Genomic DNA, 21,347 nt, shown 5'->3' on the forward strand with positions numbered 1-21,347 from the left:
TTGTGTAACCAGTAACTACTTGTCCTGTCATGAATGTAACCAAAATGTGTAAAACATGACATTCTCTCTATTTACGTAATTTTTCTCTATTACGCCGGATGCTCTTCCTGACACAACCCTCCCTATTTATCCGGACTTGGGACCGGCACTACAATGCACTGGTTTATGCATCCTAGCGACTAGGTACCTATAGGACAATTCAGTGTCTCCAATTAGCCTGGCTGCTTGTTTTTGGACTGTGGGAGGAAACCGGAACACTCGGAGGAAACCCACGCGGACACTGGGAGAACATGCAAACTCTGCACAGAAAGGACCCGGACCGCCCCACCTGGAGATTGAACCCAGGACCTTCTTGCTGTGAGGCGACAGTGCTACCCACTTAGCATGATGTTAAATTCTAATGAAATAGCCTTCTTCATAACTGATGCAATTACGACCTCTGCTGGCTGGTTGATGGCGCCTTCACAGAGTCGAGGGATAATGCGTTGATCAGGGTGTGGCTCTCCGTACACAAAGCTGATCCGCATATGAACTCGCCTCGTGCAGGTGAAAAGATGCAGTCGGCTACTGCACACGCGTCGGAGGGGGAGTGTGTCAGTCTCGCTCTCCTTATGCAATCAGGTAATTGGATATGAATTCTAATAAAATAAAAATGAAAAAATACTATTTGTTTAATAATGGGGTGTCCAAATACTTTTAGTATATATTGCATCCATACTTTCCTACAAGCAAGTTCCAATTTTCCACCATCCAGATGAAGTTCTGATTGATGATGGAAATGCCAGCATGCCTGTGAGATGAATCTGAATAAATAAAGCCGGACTTGTCGGCTTTGAGGATGTAAGTGAAAGCACGACATGTATGTATGATGTATTTCATAAAAAAAAAAAAGCATTTTATCAGAACCAGAAGTTGAAGCTACGTATTTCCATTTTGATTCGGTAGAACGAGCGGCTTTGATTGGTTCTCTGGCTTCTCCGCAGATATGGCCCGGCTTTCTCAGCTTCAAAGTTCGTTTCTCTACCGTGTGCCAACACCGGTGGCATTTTCACTCGTGCCGCCCTAACATTTTATCGCGCCGGGCTTTTCTTTCAAGTCGTCGAAAACACTCCCCACTACGCCGGCTGACCTTTTGAACCCCGCACCACTTTAAATGTCACCTTGCTCTCGCTCCAGCGCTGTTTATTTCCAGTCGCAGACATGCAACCTGATAACTCGAACGAAAGCCGCTGTATCGTTGTAGCATTTTGTCCGGACTGTACAAAAGCATCCTCGTTCGAGGTCAGCGTGGATTAGCCGCTAGTAACCCTATCAGGTCCTGCACAATGCCTACAAAGTCGGCTGACACTAGCTGTCGACGGGTTCTTTCCGGGGGAACTCGATCCGACCTTGACCTTGCGGTTGTGGGACAGATGGGATGAAAACAGGGGTAGCAATTTCAAATGGGCTCTTATTGTGCTGCCCTTTATTAGCCTTTGATTTTAGCTGATTTGTTTGGCTCGTCATCACCGAGATCCATCTAGTTTGTACGTTATTCCTATAATTAGTGGCTTTTTTGTCCTTAGCGAGTCTGTGCTTTGTAGTTGCGCTAGCAATGAGGAGATGAATGAGAGAAGTGGCTTAATACTACGACACAGATTAGCCACATTCCCATAGGATCTACGTTAACATAAACAAAGACCTAAAAAAGGACCTGACTAGTAGCAGTAGCTCACTGATCGCCTTTGGAATATTACTTCAAGCTTTGTGTGTTAGCTTTAGGCTAAACAAACCAGATTGCTAATAAACAAGCAAGTATGAATTACTATGGATTATTAGCCTTTGATTTTAGCTGATTTGTTTGGCTCGTCATCACCGAGATACATCTAGTTTGTATGTTAGTCCAATAATTAGTGGCTTTTTTGTCCTTAGCGAGTCTGTGCTTTGTTGTTGCGCTAGCAATGAGGAGATGAATGAGAGAAGTGGCTTAATGCTACATGACACAGATTAGCCACATTCCCATAGGATCTATGTTAATGTAAACAAAGACTTCAAGGAAGGACCTGACTAGTAGCAGTAGCTCACTGATAGCCTTTGGAATATTACTTCAAGCTTTGTGTGTTAGCTTTAGGCGAAACAAAGCAGATTGCTAATAAACAAGCAAGTATGGATTACTATGCACCCCATCCCACACAGAAAGTTCATCCATAACACAATAGTCACTTATGCCCCTTTTCCACTGACGCGGATCCGGCTCCGTTCTGGTTCGAGAACTTGATTTTGAACCGGTTCCGCGTGTTTCCACTGAAAAAAAGAGGTTCCAGACAACAAACTAGCGTCTAATCTGGCACCACAGAATACTTGGTTTTTCAGCGCGAACCGTGAGGTCATCTGTGGGCGTGTCAAAGTGTAGTTTGTTTTGTTTGTTTATTAGGATTTTAACGTCATGTTTTACACTTTGGTTGCATTCATAACAGGAACAGTAGTTACTCATTACACAAAATTCATCAGTTCACACAAGGTTATATCAAACACACTCATGGACAATTTAGTGTCTCCAGTTCACCTCACTTGCATGTCTTTGGACTGTGGGAGGAAACCGGAGCACCCGGAGGAAACCCACGCAGACACAGGGAGAACATGCACACAGAAAGGACCCGGACCACCCCACCTGGGGATCGAACCCAGGACCTTCTTGCCTGTCAAAGTGTAGAGGTTTGGACGCTTTCACATGAGACATTAGAACATTATATAGAATTTAAACCACTTTCATCTTTTAAAGTTAAAAGATATTCACTGATATTTTTAAAGAGATGAACTGTGTGATATGACGTGGTAAAAGAGACCCGAACAGTATAAACACTTAACGTGAAAAATAAAGCATAACGTGGCTTGTTGTACTAAAACACTGAGCAATGAATTTGGACAGTACAGAGCACTTATAACCTGTAATAACAGAGAAAAGTTTAGTGTTTCTGTGTCGTACTTTTAGTACATTAAGCCACAATACGCTTTATTTAGGTGAAGCTTTTTGCAGATTCAGAACCATGAGCTGCAGAACCACCACATGTGAAGTTAATACGACTAAACACAGATACATGTGGAGCTTTTAGACTGGATTTAATGGTTATTTTACACAAATGGATGTTCATGTCGTGGAACTTTAGTGATGTTTTATCGCTCAAGGCGAGCGCTGAGCAAATCGGCTATTCTGAGGGTCGCAGTGAGAGTGAAGCGCAAAACGCTTCTCACGTGAATAAACGAAAGAAAACAACAACTGTGACAAACACGTCTACGTCGTCTTATTACCAATAGCTGAGCGATGCTTTTTGCATAAAAACGAACATCTGTAACAACAGCACAAATGCTCTCAGGTAATCTACACGCTCCACCATCATGTTACTACTCTTTACTTTCGTTGTGTAATGCCCACCGTTGATGACGCAGGCTTGGTTCCCTAAAACTGGTGAAAACGAGAGTCAGTTCTCTAAAAAACACCAAAGTTTGAAGAAACCTGAACAGAACCGGAACCAGGGTTCTTTTGGTAGAAAAGCGCTATTAGAGTACTCAACAACATGCCATTAAGTCTTGTGGCCTGGTGACTGAACAGTGGTTGAATGTTCTGGTGTAAATCCAACAAGATACATCAGACGGGTAACTTTATCCCTGCTGTGAAATATGGTGGTGGTAGCATCATTCATTAAGCAGCATAGCCTGCCAGTCTGAAGAGTAGAAAATAAAGAAATGAAGAATATTGATGTTTTTGAGTCCTAAACCTCCTCCAAAATTTGTCAACTTAGTATTAAACAAAAGGGATGAGAACAAATGATTGTTGACATTTCACTTACAAGGTTAAGGGGTGGAATACTTTTAAAACCTTTTGTATAAGTACTTAGTTTTGTCCTAAGTCTGGTATTTAAAGAACGAGCTCAGGTGCAGCTGCTTGGATTAGCCTAAGCCAGAGGTTTAGCATAAAAGATCCTGATTAGCGCTGAGCTAGTGCTTGATCAGTGATATGAACCTCTGTTCTCACCTTCAAAGCAGCCCGAGAGGAATTCATAATTCATCCGTCACATGGAAACCATTCACAGCCGTCAGCCGTGTGTCTGGCTTTCCACAACATGCTAGCAGATGAAGCTAAACAGCCAAGCTAAAGCTAGTCACCGTTTGAACTGTAGTACTTAGCATGCAGGTCATATAGTTTTAAGCTGAAGACCTCAGTTTTACCTCTGTATCATATAGCTCTGATGTTCTTAATTGATGACGCACGCTTAGGCCAATGCAAGCAGATCATTCAAATCATTTAAACAGTTGTATTAGCAAAGCTAGCCGCGAATCTGGGACTCATAAATATTTGAGAAAGAATTATGAGGGTCATCATTCTCCTTTTATAATCTTTTTACTCGCTGGATGGGGATGAGTGGTCCAATCCAAACATTTTAACGCCTGCTAGGGTAAAGTTCATGTGGTGCTTATTAGCACTCGATCCACTATGTGGCCAAAACTATGTAGACACCCCTTTCCTTTCCTTTCCTTTCCAGTGCCTCTGTCCACAGAGCCAGGTCTGTAAATACATGCTTCATTTATTTAGGTGTGAAGGAAATCCTGTGGCCTGCACTGAGCACTGACCTCAACATTGGTGATAACTTTTTAATGAAGAACATGGTAAGAACACCGGTTCTTCTGTGAATGCTTTCAGTCCTAAATAGTGGAAAGTTAGCGCTTCTTCTGGAACAAAATCTAGTTCCTTGATGTTTAAACTTATATACTATACAACTATATATACAGTGTATCACAAAAGTGAGTACACCCCTCACATTTCTGCAGATATTTAAGTATATCTTTTCATGGGACAACACTGACAAAATGACACTTTGACACAATGAAAAGTAGTCTGTGTGCAGCTTATATAACAGTGTAAATTTATTTTTCCCTCAAAATAACTCAATATACAGCCATTAATGTCTAAACCACCGGCAACAAAAGTGAGTACACCCCTTAGTGAAAGTTCCTGAAGTGTCAATATTTTGTGTGGCCACCATTATTTCCCAGAACTGCCTTAACTCTCCTGGGCATGGAGTTTACCAGAGCTTCACAGGTTGCCACTGGAATGCTTTTCCACTCCTCCATGACGACATCACGGAGCTGGCGGATATTCGAGACTTTGCGCTCCTCCACCTTCCGCTTGAGGATGCCCCAAAGATGTTCTATTGGGTTTAGGTCTGGAGACATGCTTGGCCAGTCCATCACCTTTACCCTCAGCCTCTTCAATAAAGCAGTGGTCGTCTTAGAGGTGTGTTTGGGGTCATTATCATGCTGGAACACTGCCCTGCGACCCAGTTTCCGGAGGGAGGGGATCATGCTCTGCTCAGTATTTCACAGTACATATTGGAGTTCATGTGTCCCTCAATGAAATGTAACTCCCCAACACCTGCTGCACTCATGCAGCCCCAGACCATGGCATTCCCACCACCATGCTTGACTGTAGGCATGACACACTTATCTTTGTACTCCTCACCTGATTGCCGCCACACATGCTTGAGACCATCTGAACCAAACAAATGAACCATAATCCAGTAATCCATGTCCTTTGTTGACATGTCTTCAGCAAACTGTTTGCGGGCTTTCTTGTGTAGAGACTTCAGAAGAGGCTTCCTTCTGGGGTGACAGCCATGCAGACCAATTTGATGTAGTGTGCGGCGTATGGTCTGAGCACTGACAGGCTGACCCCTCACCTTTTCAATCTCTGCAGCAATGCTGACAGCACTCCTGCGCCTATCTTTCAAAGACAGCAGTTGGATGTGACGCTGAGCACGTGCACTCAGCTTCTTTGGACGACCAACGCGAGGTCTGTTCTGAGTGGACCCTGCTCTTTTAAAACGCTGGATGATCTTGGCCACTGTGCTGCAGCTCAGTTTCAGGGTTTTGGCCATCTTCATGTAGCCTTGGCCATCTTCATGTAGCGCAACAATTCGTCTTTTAAGATCCTCAGAGAGTTCTTTGCCATGAGGTGCCATGTTGGAAATTTCAGTGACCAGTATGAGAGAGTGTGAGAGCTGTACTACTAAATTGAACACACCTGCTCCCTATGCACACCTGAGACCTAGTAACACTAACAAATCACATGACATTTTGGAGGGAAAATGACAAGCAGTGCTCAATTTGGACATTTAGGGGTGTAGTCTCTTAGGGGTGTACTCACTTTTGTTGCCGGTGGTTTAGACATTAATGGCTGTATATTGAGTTATTTTGAGGGAAGAATAAATTTACACTGTTATATAAGCTGCACACAGACTACTTTTCATTGTGTCAAAGTGTCATTTTGTCAGTGTTGTACCATGAAAAGATATACTTAAATATCTGCAGAAATGTGAGGGGTGTACTCACTTTTGTGATACACTGTATATAGGTCCTTCTCAAAAAATTAGCATATTGTGATAAAGTTCATTATTTTCCATAATGTAATGATAAAAATTAAACTTTCATATATTTTAGATTCATTGCACACCAACTGAAATATTTCAGGTCTTTTATTGTTTTAATACTGATGATTTTGGCATACAGCTCATGAAAACCCAAAATTCCTATCTCAAAAAATTAGCATATCATGAAAAGGTTCTCTAAACGTAATCAACCTAATCATCTGAATCAACGAATTAACTCTAAACACCTGCAAAAGGTGGCTTTTAAAAACTCCCAGCCTGGTTCATTACTCAAAACTGCAATCATGGGTAAGACTGCCGACCTGACTGCTGTCCAGAAGGCCATCATTGACACCCTCAAGCAAGAGGGTAAGACACAGAAAGAAATTTCTGAACGAATAGGCTGTTCCCAGAGTGCTGTATCAAGGCACCTCAGTGGGAAGTCTGTGGGAAGGAAAAAGTGTGGCAGAAAACGCTGCACAACGAGAAGAGGTGACCGGACCCTGAGGAAGATTGTGGAGAAGGGCCGATTCCAGACCTTGGGGGACCTGCGGAAGCAGTGGACTGAGTCTGGAGTAGAAACATCCAGAGCCACCGTGCACAGGCGTGTGCAGGAAATGGGCTACAGGTGCCGCATTCCCCAGGTCAAGCCACTTTTGAACCAGAAACAGCGGCAGAAGCGCCTGACCTGGGCTACAGAGAAGCAGCACTGGACTGTTGCTCAGTGGTCCAAAGTACTGTTTTCGGAAATCAAGGTGCCAGAGTCTGGAGGAAGACTGGGGAGAAGGAAATGCCAAAATGTCTGAAGTCCAGTGTCAAGTACCCACAGTCAGTGATGGTCTGGGGTGCCATGTCAGCTGCTGGTGTTGGTCCACTGTGTTTTATCAAGGGCAGGGTCAATGCAGCTAGCTATCAGGAGATTTTGGAGCACTTCATGCTTCCATCTGCTGAAAAGCTTTATGGAGATGAAGATTTCATTTTTCAGCACGACCTGGCACCTGCTCACAGTGCCAAAACCACTGGTGAATGGTTTACTGAGCATGGTATTACTGTGCTCAATTGGCCTGCCAACTCTCCTGACCTGAACCACATAGAGAATCTGTGGGATATTGTGAAGAGAAAGTTGAGAGACACAAGACCCAACACTCTGGATGAGCTTAAGGCCGCTATCGAAGCATCCTGGGCCTCCATAACACCTCAGCAGTGCCACAGGCTGATTGCCTCCATGCCACGCCGCATTGAAGCAGTCATTTCTGCAAAAGGATTCCCGACCAAGTATTGAGTGCATAACTGAACATAATTATTTGAAGGTTGACTTTTTTTGTATTAAAAACACTTTTCTTTTATTGGTCGGATGAAATATGCTAATTTTTTGAGATAGGAATTTTGGGTTTTCATGAGCTGTATGCCAAAATCATCAGTATTAAAACAATAAAAGACCTGAAATATTTCAGTTGGTGTGCAATGAATCTAAAATATATGAAAGTTTAATTTTTATCATTACATTATGGAAAATAATGAACTTTATCATGCAATTTTTTGAGAAGGACCTGTACAAAACCACCTCCTTGTTTCTACACACATTGTTTGTTAGCCCCCTTTCATGCTGTTCTTCAATGGTCAGGACTTTCCCAGGACCACTACAGACTAGGTATTATTTGGGTGGTGGATCATTCTCAGCACTGTAGTGATACTGACAAAGTGGTGGTGTGTTAGTGTGTGTTGTGCTGGTATGAGTGGATCAGACACAGAAATGCTGATGGAGTTTTTAAACACCTCACTGTCACTGCTGGACTGAGAATAGTCCACCAACCAAAAATATCCAGCCAACAGCGTCCCATGGGCAGCGTCCTGTGACCACTGATGAAGGTCTAGAAGATGACCAACTCAAACAGCAGCAATAGATGAGTGATCTTCTCTGACTTTACATCTACAAGGTGGACCAACTAGGTAGGAGTGTCTAATAGAGTGGACAGTGAGTGGACACTGTATTTAAAAACTTCGGCAGCGCTGCTGTGTCTGATCCACTCATACCAGCACAACACACACTAACACAACACCACCATGTCATTGTCACTGCAGTGCTGAGAATGATCAACCACCCAAATAATACCTACTCTGTGGTGGTCCTGGGAGAGTTCTGACCATTGAAGAACAGGGTGAAAGGGGGATAACAAAGCATGAGAGACAGATGGACTACAGTCAGTAATTGTATAACTACAAAGTGCTTCTTTATGGTAAGTGGAGCTGATAAAATGGACAGTAAGTGTAGAAACAAGGAGGTGGTTTTAATGTTATGGCTGATCGGTGTATATATATATAAATGATAAAAATACAGATATTTGTGCAGTGTATTGGAAAACTAAAAGAGTTAAATACTTGTTTTTTTCATTGTATACATTATTTTATGTACAGCATATTATTTTAAAACAATATATATATATATATATATATATATATATATATTACATCATACTTGTGCAGTGTATTGGAAAACTAAAGGAGTTAAATACTTGTTTTTTTCATTGTATAAATTATTTTATTAATAGCATATTATTTTAAAACAATATATATATATATATATATTGAATGTAGTAGCAGTAACGCACAGTCTCGAGTGGCTTATTGCTTTAATAAAACGGCGGTCAACATAAATTATAATAAAATACAACAATGTTCAATTTATAAATTTTTTTATTTACAATACAACTTACAAAAAGCATTCTTCCGCGAAATCAGGTAGTCCGTTAACAGTGTCGCTAGGCAACAAGAGGGCGAACATAACATTCTTAATAGATAGATAGATAGATAGATAGATAGATACTTTATTTATCCCGAAGGAAATTATTGTAATAATAAACATTCCTCCACAAACACTATTACACTATTTCTTGGACTAATGATTAGGATTACTGTTTATATTAATCTGGACATTTCCATGTATAGTACATGACTAAAAATAGTGTTCAACCAAGTTTGTACTTTTTGTTTTTAGTGGCGTATTAATATGGAATAATGTGAGGTGGTCATAGGTGTGCGTATATCGGGGATTTTACAATGGCTTCGAACGCGGCTCAGCCAATAAGATTTTAGGACCGGAACTATCCATTTTATAATATGCATTATAAATAGCATCTTAATTATAAAAAATAATTATTATTATTTTAAAAAATAACTTTGTTATAGTTTCAGTACATTTGTATCCTTGGACCAGTGTCTACTAGAGTAGTAAAATGTTTTCTGTGGAAGCTCTTCTGTAAGTCGAAAGTCTGTAAAAGAGCATCTGCTAAATGCCAAAAATGTAAATGTATTGATAAGATATCTGCAATAAATCTTTATTTACTGTCCTTCAAAAAGGAAGCAGATGAACTCTTAATGTGAACACAATATCGGCTCTTCTAAATTAAGCCAAAAATACCAGGACAAAAAAAGTATGGCCTGTAAACCATTTCCTTGAACATGTGTATCTATCTGCAGCATGTAAAGCGAAACTGGAGAAGTGTGTCGGACTCCACTCAGTGTAAAAACACCGCCTTTGAGCCGCACTCGCACTCTCGAACATTCTCACACTTGCACTCTCTCTCGCCCAAAGGGCCGATTGGAAACCCCCTCGGCTGCCAAGTGCATGGACGCCTGCTGATTACAGACACTGGCACTCCCCTTGCGCCTCTGTTTCCGCGGGGCTGGCTGCCGAGAACCGGAGAACCAAAGACATTTCTGTTGCGGAACAAGCATCAGATCGCCTGGAAGCACGCGCAGTATCTCCACACTGCACCGGGATCTCTGAAAATCCGCAAATTAGCACGCCTACAAATCGGACGTCTGTTCTGTTTATCTGCACTCACAAAGCAAGCCGTGCTGAAAATTCTGACTGACTTTGGAGAATTTCATCTCTTTTCAAACTCTTTCTTCAGATGATTCGGTCTGTGTGAGCGTCGATGTGTTTGATTCGACGCTCAGAGGCGCAACATCAAACTCACACAGCAGAAATAAAAAGTGAATGATATGAATGCTAGGCTTTTAGGCAACCTAAATCTTTTAGGGTTACATTTTTTTAGCTCCACCTTTTGATACTTATCAGAAGCAGTTTGGATTTGTGAATCTTTGTGTGTGTGTGTGTGTGTGTGTGTGTGTGTGTGTATTACACACACTCAGACACACACTTTTGTCCTCCACGGTATTGCTCGCTACATATGGGGATTTAAAGAAAAGTTCAAAGCAAATGTTCGCCGTGTTCAAAGAAAGTGTGCGCTAATAGAGGGCATTTCTGTACCCAACGTTCCTCCCGCAGGCCCCGACGTGCCCTGTTGTGCTGATAAAAAGAGACGCAACACAGGTTCAACACTGGAGTCTCTGAAATGTTCAATACACACCTGATTTAATTCATCCTGTCCTGTTGTATCATTAATGACCTACCAAGTCTGACCTCTGCTAGTTCAGCTAGACTGGCTTTGTCTTTACTAGGTTTTTTTGTCCTCTCGTTGTTAGGTAGAGATGAAGAATGGAAGGGTAAAGGAGTCCCAGGGTACAGTTCCAATCAAAACACTTTACTACAAGCAGAGCGTGACATATACAAATAGATCAGTGGTTCTCCAATGGTGGTGTGGGTTCCTATAGTGGAACACAAAGCATCCCTAACTGATAAAGGGAGATGGTTATATCCAAATTCCTAATCTTGTTGTTTCCAGACTAGTAGTTCCTAGACCTGAAACATCAGATATTATACACTGATGAACCAAAATAATAAGACCACCCTCATAATATGCTGTCAAACAGCTCTGACCTAGCAAAACATCTGAAGGAATTTTGTGGTATCTGGTACCAGGATGTTACCAGTAGATCCTTCAACTCCTACAGTGAATCCTGGTGCATCTTGTTCATAGGTAAATGATGCACACGTACCCGGCGGTGCATACGATTTTGGAGAAAACAGGATACAACAGAGCAGTTGACCATCTTCCATTGCTTTGATGTCCAGTTCTGATGTCAACATGCCCACTGTAGGCCTTTTAAAGGTGGCCTGGAGTTAGCATGGGCACTTTGCCTGTATGTTGTGACACATTCAACAACCTTTCAACGGTTGTGACTTGTCCCTCCTCAGACTTCTGTCGGTGGCAAAAAGCCACTAGTCCCTAACGTACACTTTACACTATATTGCCAAAAGTATTCACTCACTGATCCAAATCATTGAATTCAGGTGTTCCAATCACTTCCATGGTGGCCAAGGTGTATAAAACCAAGCACCTAGGCATGCAAATTGCTTCTACAAACATTTGTGAAAGAATCGGTCGCTCTCAGGAGCTCAGTGAATTCCAGCGTGGTACTGTGATAGGATGCCACCTGTGCAACAAGTCCAGTCGTGACATTTACCTCGCTACTAAATATTCCACAGTCGACTGTCAGTGGTATTATAACAAAGTGGAAGCGATTGGGAACGACAGCAACTCAGCCACGAAGTAGTAGGCCACGTAAAATGACAGAGCGTGGTCGGCGGATGCTGAGGCACATAGTGCGCAGAGGTCACCAACTTTCTGCAGAGTCAATCGCTACAGACCTCCAAACTTCATGTGGCCTTCAGATTAGCTCAAGAACAGTGTGTAGAGAGCTTCATGGTATGGGTTTCCATGGCCGAGCAGCTGCATCCAAGCCTTACATCACCAAGCGCAATGCAAAGTGTTGGATGCAGTGGTGTAAAGCACGCCGCCACTGGACTCTAGAGCAGTGGAGATGTGTTTTCTGGAGTGAGGAATCACGCTTCTCCGTCTGGCAATCCGCTGGACGAGTCTGTGTTTGGCGGTTGCCAGGAGAACGGTACTTGTCTGACTGCATTGTGCCAAGTGTAAAGTTTGGTGGAGGGGGGATTATGGGTTAGGGTTAGAGATTTTGGACAATTTCATACTCCCAACTTTGTGGCAACAGTTTGGGGATGGCCCCTTTTGGTTCCAACATGACTGCGCACCAGATGCAGTAAGGTCCATAAAGACGTGGATGAGCAAGTTTGGTCTGGAAAAACTTGATGGGCCTGCACAGAGTCCTGACCTCAACCCGATAGAACACCTTTGGGATGAATTAGAGCGGAGACTGCGAGCCAGGACTTCACGTCCAACATCAGTGTCTGACCTCACAAATGCGCTTCTGGAAAATTGGTCAAAAATTCCCATAAACACACTCCTAAACCTTGTGAAAAGCCTTCCCAGAAGAGTTGAAGCTGTTATAGCTGCAAAGGGTGGGCCCACATCATATAAAACCCTATGGATGAAGAATGGGATTTTGAGTTAAAATGTGCAGATATTTCTCCTCTATGGAGATACATCGTGGGATGTTTGCTTAAGACTGTACAGTATACTCAATCTTGTACAGCTTAATAAATCGAACAGTTTCTTCGCAATGTTGGCTCGTACCCCGCTCTCACAAACACCCATCATGCAGTAGGTCCAAGAGAATTAGGCCTTCACGAAGTAAGTTAATAAAACAAATCCCCCCCGGAGGCTCGGCCCCCCGATTTTCACATTTTCGAGAGCTTCAAAAATCTAAAATCAATAATCATTTAGTCAGACGGGCAAATGAAGCGACGTGACATCAAAGCTTAGCCGTCGGCCAGCCGAGTCACGCCGAGCAATTTGTCTCATCAGTAGTGAGGGGTAATAATCCCTTTCCCCCCTGTGCGCACACACACACACACACATTCAGAGTAAACAAGTTTAGGAGAAAAATATGAAAAATCAATAGTTGTTTCTTTGCTTCTATCAGGCTCGATGGCGTGTATCATAAATCTGACTGTGTAAAGAGCTGTACGTGTGTGTGTGTGTGTGTGTGTGTGTGTGTATGTGTGTGTGTGTGCTCTTGGACTCAATTTAATCAGCGTTATTGAGCATAAGGACTCATATAATTAGAGAATTTGTCAGAAAAGCTTGATCAATGGTATGGGAGGTTAATGAGGGACCACACTGTGGGGAAATCTGATGATTGTATTGCTTTCTTATGATTAAAAAATTGCACCTGCAGCACTTTGTTTACTTCATGATATCAGATTGATCTTTTTGGGCCCCATAAGAAGAAATCTTCAGTGCACAGTGTTGCAGACTTAATGTAATAAAATATTTCATTATTTTACTGCTATTTCTTTTATTTCATATCTGTTTATCAATACATAGAACCAGAACATTAGGACCAGTCGTCTAATATACTGTCAAAACAGCTCTGATCTACTGAGACATGGACTTCACAAGACATCTGTTTGTTTGTTTATTAGGATTTTAACATCATGTTTTACACTTTGGGTACATTCATGACAGGAACGGTAGTTATTCATTACACAAGATTCATCAATTCACAAGGTTATATCAAACACGGTCATGGACAATTTTGTTTCTCCATTTCACCTCATTTGCATGTCTTTGGACTGTGGGAGGAAACCCCGGAGCTCCTGGGGGAAACCCACCTGGACATGCAAACTCCACACAGAAAGGACCCGAACCGCCCCACCTGGGGATCGAACCCAGGACCTTCTTGCTGTGAGGAGGCTGTGCTACCCACTTAGCCACAGTGCCGCCCTTTACAAGACATCTAAAGAAGTCCTTTGGTATGTAATTCCACAGTATAACCAGCAGGTCCTTAAACTTCTGTACATTGCAAGGTGGATCAACCTACAGTGCATCCTGGATCCATTTCGTTAGGATTCATTGGACGCCTGTATGCACTGATGCTTATATGTACATTGTAGGTGCTTTCAAGAGTGGACAGGGATCAGCATGGGCACAGCATGACACAAAGCGTTCAATGCAGTTTGATCCACAGTAGATCTTGGCTGCCAAACAACCTGTAAATAGTTTGTGACTCGTCCCGCTTCAGACCACTGTCCGTGGGTACTCATCATGACCGCCTGTGACACCCCTTGCTGTTTCTGAGATACTTCAACCCAGATTCTGATTCCTATCAGAGTCACTTAGGCTTTTATGCTGATCAGACCTAATGCATTCAACAAGTGAACTACGAGGAACTACTGTTAGTCCAACATCTAACAGATCCCTCAGCCTCACATGCACCAGTGCTACCGAATAGGCATCATCATGCACATTTTAGGGAGTGGTCCTAATGTTATGGTTCATCATTGCCTGACAGTAACCTGATTTGGAATGTGTTGTTACTTTCAAAAGAACAAAAATCTAATACAATTATTATTATTATTTTATTTATAAATGTATGTTTTCAACTCTGTTTAGGCATACTGATTAGAAATTAATGCCATTGTTTTACTAACAAAAAATTCTTACATTTATTATTCTATAATTACATGATCATTCTACTATGTAACAAAATTATGTGGACACCTGACCTTGAAGTTGGTTTGTGACATCCCATTTCTTAACCAGGATTAATATGAAGTTAGCCACCCTTTGTGTCTGCCACTATTCTGGTAAGGCTTTTCACAAGACTGTGTGGAGTTTGTGAGAATTTGTGCCCATTTAGTTAAAAAGCAGTTGTGAACTAAGGCACTGATGTTGAACAAGAAGGACTGGGTCACAACTGATATTCCAATTCATCTCACATGTATTCAATAAATAAAAATGTAATTTAAAATAAATGCTCAGTGTACGGTAGTGTTTATAGTAATATACAGTATTTGAAATGCATAGATTTAATCTGGGAGGCGTTTAGCTGGTCACCATAAATAAATAAAAAATAAATACATACAAAAAATATGAGAGTTTGACTAGACATTAGAGCACATGTTTCAAACTCAAATCCAGCCCGCCACGCCATTTTATGTGGCCCGCAAGAGCTTAAAACAAGTGATGTTGAGAAATATTTACAAATAATCCCAAAATGTACAAGACGATAAAATTGAAGCAGAAGGAGGAAATTTAATGAAAGATGGGGACGTAAATACAAGTTTGTGCTTCAAGAAGAAAAACCGGTACGTCTCTTGTGTTATGAGGCCGTGTCTGTGGTAAAGGAGTACAATATAAATGTAGATATACATTATAAATATACAGTATAAATTTGACATTTTGACACCAAACACAGAATTTAGCCTCCAACAAAAACAACAAATTGTCCAACACTTAAAAGGCAGACTGCAATCACAGCAGGATATGTTATAATCGGCCCTTTAAGGGCCACCATAATATAGATGTGGCCCTCGGTGAAAATGAGTTTAACACCCCTGCGTTAAGAGTAAAGGTTTGAGTTTGGTTTAGCAGTAGCATCATGTTGCTGATGAATTAATGCAGATGAGTTTTAGCTCTTTGTGTGGAAATAACAGCAACATTTGAAAATTTGGTGAGAACATTTGATTGTCTAATATTTTTAAATATGTACCCTACATACTTTGGATTGCTCAATGTACAATATTACAGCAGAAAGATCTAGAAAAAAAACACTGGTGCTAGCAGAACTACTTGAACTTTAATGATCTTTATATGAATCCAATGTTTCTTTAAGAGGTTTTACACAGAACTATAAACCTGTTTTTTTCTGGGAGTGGATGAGTTATGAAGGGCAATAAATCACAGCATAACAGACAATAAATGAGATGGTAGATGCAAATGGTGCTAATAAAAGATCAACGTTTATTTACATTTATGACATTTAGCAGACACTGAGCTACTACTGCTTTTTATATTCATACATTCAGACCTGTCCAACCAGTTCAGTTAAACCCGTTCCATTATTTTTATTTCTTCCTTTGAAAAAAATGGGACAGTATGGAAAATGCACATTTACTTTGACTTTAATTTGATTGCAGACAGGATGAACCTGAGATATTTCATGTTTTGTCTGCTCAACTTCATTTCATTTGTTAATAAACCTTCATTCCTGCATTTCAGGCCTGCAACACATTCCAAAAAAAGTTGGGATGGGGGCAAAACTAAACAATGGTGAAAAAAACAAAATAATGATGTGATTCTAAACAGGTGATGTCAGGTGAGGAATGGATGTTTATTGATAAATGAAATGAAGTTGACCAAACAAAACACGAAATATCTCAGGTTCATACTGGCTGCAATATAAAGTAAATATAAGAAAATATACGTTTTTTTTCATTATTATTTGCATTTTCCATGCTGTCCCAACTTTTTCTAATTTTGGGTTGTGTATACTGTATATAAGCAGAAAAAACAGAGTAACAAGGATTTAAATAAAAAAAATAAAGTAAGTAGTGTTTAGTCCAAGTGTATACAATTATATAATTTCATTTCATTTTCTTTACCAGCTTTATCCTGGTCAGGGGTACGGCGGGTCAGGAATACCTTGGAACAGGGACGCAGTTCATCGCAGGGTTTCAGTCATCCCCCTGTGTGTGTGTGTGTGTGTGTGTGTGTGTGTGTGTGTGTGTGTGTGTGTGTGTGGCGAAAGAGAAAGAAAGATGGTGGTTGATCTCACCCCCCCCTCTTGGGTCCTACTGCCCCCTGCTGTTTAACACACACACCTCTGTTCTTTTGTTTAGTAAATGAGCTGATGAATCAATTCAGTGTACAGTAGAAATGTTTCTGCGTGGATGAAGATTGTACCATTAATACAGAGAGTTTCTCCTTATTTATACACACACGGTCAAATAGAATTCTACTCCCAATTCTACTCCTAATGATAAACAGAATCTTATATTGGTTGTGCGTGATTTTTCACAGTTTAGGTGTGTATTGTTATAATCAGTAAAAAAATCACCTGATCATGTTTATCAGTGCAGTGTGTCAGTGTGGGATGTGGATACTGGAGCAGTGAAACCCATTCAGTCTTTATATTCTATCTTTATAAAAACATTTATTTCTTTACATTTATGTCAATATATATTTTTATTGTTCTAATCGACTGAAATTGAAGACATTTCACAATATTCAATTTAAAGTACATCCGTAAAATTTCAAGTACCATAATAGATTATTTTGAATGATGCTAGAGAAACAGATTCCACATCAAATAAAATTCACATCAAATAAATTTCACAATAAACTTAATTTGCATAAATAGAATTAACAGCCAACTAAATTCACATCTTTTAGAATTCACCTCAAATAGAATTAGCATCTAATTAAATTCCAATCAAATAGACTTTACATTAAACTTAATTCGCATAAAAAGAAATACTATCAAATGGAATTCACATCAGACAGAATTCACATTAAAAATAATTCACATAAAATAGTATTTACATAAAACTGGATTCACATAATTCAGAAATCACTTTAAATAGAATTCACATCTTACTGTACTTCAATCAAACAGAATTTACATCATTCGTAATTGACATCAAATTGAATTCACATCAAATAGAATTTGATCTGTGTTGTGTTTTGCTAGATGTCGTATTTCATGAACACCTACAGTGTTGATTAAGCAGCAGCTTTGTTTAAACATAAGCAGTTTGATAGAAAAGTACAGCTGGATTCAGCTCAACACTGCCGAGATGTTATACAAGGTGTAAGTGAATATTGTATCCATTGTGTTCATCCAACACTGCACTGTTGTTATTTTTCTTTCTGATCTTGGTAGAATTAACACCACAGTGTGGACTATAGAAGAACTGAGGTCAAATTATGCTGTTTACTGTTCAACACTGTAGAGTTAACTAAACACTTTAGATGTTAATTCAGTACTGAAGTATTTATGTAAACCTGGGTAATTGTATTTAACACTATACTCATTCTCATGTTTTCTTTTAAATTCACACCGAATCCAACATGCACAGTTAAATAAACACCTGAATTAAGATTTAAATAACTGAATTAACACCACGGCGTTAAATTAAAACCTTGACTATAAATAACCACTGACTACTGAAATAAAACATAGCATTTAATTAAAAACCTGAGTGTTCAATGAACTCTCATACTGCTAAATTACCAACAGTATTGCAATGTACACTGATGGTATATTAAAGTGTTTTATTAATACAAACAGTAGTACATTACCATTCACAATGCTACATTAACACATATTAAAACTAAACTAAAATTAAAAGTAATACTTGTGAATAAATGCCAATAGTACTGAATTAATACCCAGTGTGTTAAGAGTTAGTGTTATATGTATTTATGAAGTAAATGAAATGTATATACTGTTCAATGATTCATGTAAATGAACCCAAATGAGTGGAATGTAAGATATAATTCAATGCTGTTGGTGTTTATTGCAAACTGTAGGTTCACTGAGGGTGTTTAATTAGCATTACTAAATGCTACTGGATATTAATATAAATATTTGAACTGGGTGTGTATTTGTTCATGTGTTTGTTCAAGCAGGGCAGATCCACATGTTTAACATAGCTGCTGTTACGTTAACACGTAGGGTGTTGAACACATCTGGTTATGAATAAAGTACAGCTGGATAAAGTTCAACACAAAGTGGGTTCCGTGGCACTCTGATGTTCTGTAACCTTCCTCCCTGGGTTCCACAGAATCTGCTTTAAATGAAGCTGATTTATTATGCCATAAGAATTTGGTTTTTATGTGTTTTAAGGTGCTGATAAAAGGGGATTTATTTATGGTTTAGAGTGACCCTGAAAAGTTCAGAACTAAAGCTTTAACTATAATAAGTACTCCAGCTGTTCATTTAAGACTAAAGTGTAACATTTTATTCAGCGTAACTCTAAAGGATATTGTTTTGTTTTTTTCTTTACTTTATCTTACAGTTTAGAAACAATTACAGCAGCCACTTCCATACTGGGAATTTTTTAGATATTGTTGTAAAATTATGTTCATAGTTATGTTATATATGATTAAGCATTAAAACATATTATTATTATTATTATTATTATTATTATTATTATTATTATTACTATTATTATTATTATTATTAGTAGTAGTAGTAGTAGTAGTAGTAGTAGTAGTAGTAGTAGTAGTAGTATTTACATGGGTACCTTGACACTTAAACAATTCTGAAAAATTGGTTTACAAGAAAAGCTGGGCACAAATCACAGCTGGTATTAAACATGTTGTTATTATCAGTGGTATAACTTGGATTTCAGCACTAAATAAATAAATGAACAAACTTGAACCCTGTATGGAAAACACCTCTCATACAGTTTATTAACGTGTACTTATAATTTACTTATTTATATTTACATTAAGGCTGTTTTTGACAAGCTGGTAAAGCATGTTGTTACATTAGATTTATCAGCCATGGGTGTAAGATTAGTAAAATGCTGGTAGACCTGCTAGTCTTCAGTCCTTTCATGCTTTTGGCTTTATTAACCTCCTGCCCCACACTGCCAGACGTTGCCTCTGATTACAGTGAAACCTTTGCTGTGTTTTTTTTCTATTTTTTTTAGCAGGGTATGCTTTTACTTTGTGAATTCTTGCATTTTTAGACATGAAGAAATTTTAACTTAGAATCACAAGTTAAATTCGAATATCTTTTTCAAAATATGCTGAGGGTGGACTGGATGTTCATACAGTAGTTGCTCCTAGGTGAGAATAAGTAAGTGAATGCTGCTCTGGGTTTAACTGGTGCCAGGTTGTTCGGGTTGTATTCCTGCCTTTGCCTTGTGTCCAGTGTTTTTACTTCAGGGTGCCATGAGCAGGGGATGATTTACTGGGACGCCTTGAGCTTAAAAAGTTCAGGAAACACTAATTTATAAAGAAAGTAACTAAACACTGTGGCTATTAATGCAACATTCTTTATGCAAAACCATGTGTTCAATCACCAGTCTATTTATAATAAGAATTCCACTATTTTTCCAGATTTAAACCAATGAAAGCCAGAAAAAAGAAGACAGGGTGAAACACAACTGTATTATCCAAACTACCTTTTTGCTTGTAAATAATAAACCTCCTAATTATGCCACTAAATATTTTATTATTTTAAATTTTTAAGTTAAGTCAAGACACCCTGTGGGTTAAAGTGTTGCCACTGGTCCAGTTCTCTCTGGCTTTTTCTTACTAATAGTTCTCAAAATAATAGTGGAATTTTGATTCAATTCTTCAGTTTTGTCTTTTAGCTTCAATTGTACTGACGTAAAGTTTATGAATATTTAAATAATTACTATAATGTGTTTTTTTTCCAGTTATTTTATTTAATTAATGCAATGTAATTCTTTGTGAATTAAAATTTTTAAACAATTCTTTATTTACTAATAAGGCTGTTTACAAATTGAACCTCAGCATGTGTTGGTTTGGCGTGCATGCTGCAGCACTAATGCACTACATAGTCCGGCTATTACACACGACTTGTATTATTGCGGAATTAATGCATTAATGCAACCAAACCCGAGCGAGAAGCAAGAGCGGCACTCCATCCCGGGTCCCGTGCTACGCGCGCGTGCATGTGAGCGTGTGCGCGCACGATGGGGGCGGAGATGGGATATTCAGATCGGTGCGCGCTGACTGACAGTCTCCAAATGCGCCGAGAAACTCTGCTGCTCGTGCACCGCTCATACACCGCGGGCAGACCTCTGAGCACACACACACACACACACACACACACACACACATGCACTTCAACACAAACCAACACACTCATACACTCACAGTATACACACACACACACATACACGCACATATGCGCACACTCGCGCAGCTCCGCGCACGCACGGGACGCTTAATCTCTCTCCTCGCGCTTTATTTATATTAGATTTCAGTAGTTGAACTATTCACCTTTAGCTAAAGAAGAAGCGCGTGACACGTTTCATTCATTCACCTTGTTTTGGTCAATTTTTGGGAAACTTCTTCTGAGATCGTTCGACTCCGCTCCGACCCCGACGCGTTTTTGGAGAGAGGACAGGATGCCTTCCTCGGAGAAGTAGTGGGACACGATCTCCCTTTGCTTTCTTTCTTATTTTTTGGAGGAAAACACCTGACTTCTTGACTCGAATTAGAAAGTAGAACCACCTGACATTAATTCGGATCTTTTTATCATGGGGGTAGATCAGACTTCTCCCATGTGTTAACAAAAATACAAAAAAAAAGTATTGCGTTTTTTTGGAACAGAAGGTTTCATCAGACTTGC

The sequence above is a fragment of the Trichomycterus rosablanca genome, chromosome 3 (assembly GCF_030014385.1).
Source record: "Trichomycterus rosablanca isolate fTriRos1 chromosome 3, fTriRos1.hap1, whole genome shotgun sequence".
NCBI classification, from domain to species: domain Eukaryota; kingdom Metazoa; phylum Chordata; class Actinopteri; order Siluriformes; family Trichomycteridae; genus Trichomycterus; species Trichomycterus rosablanca.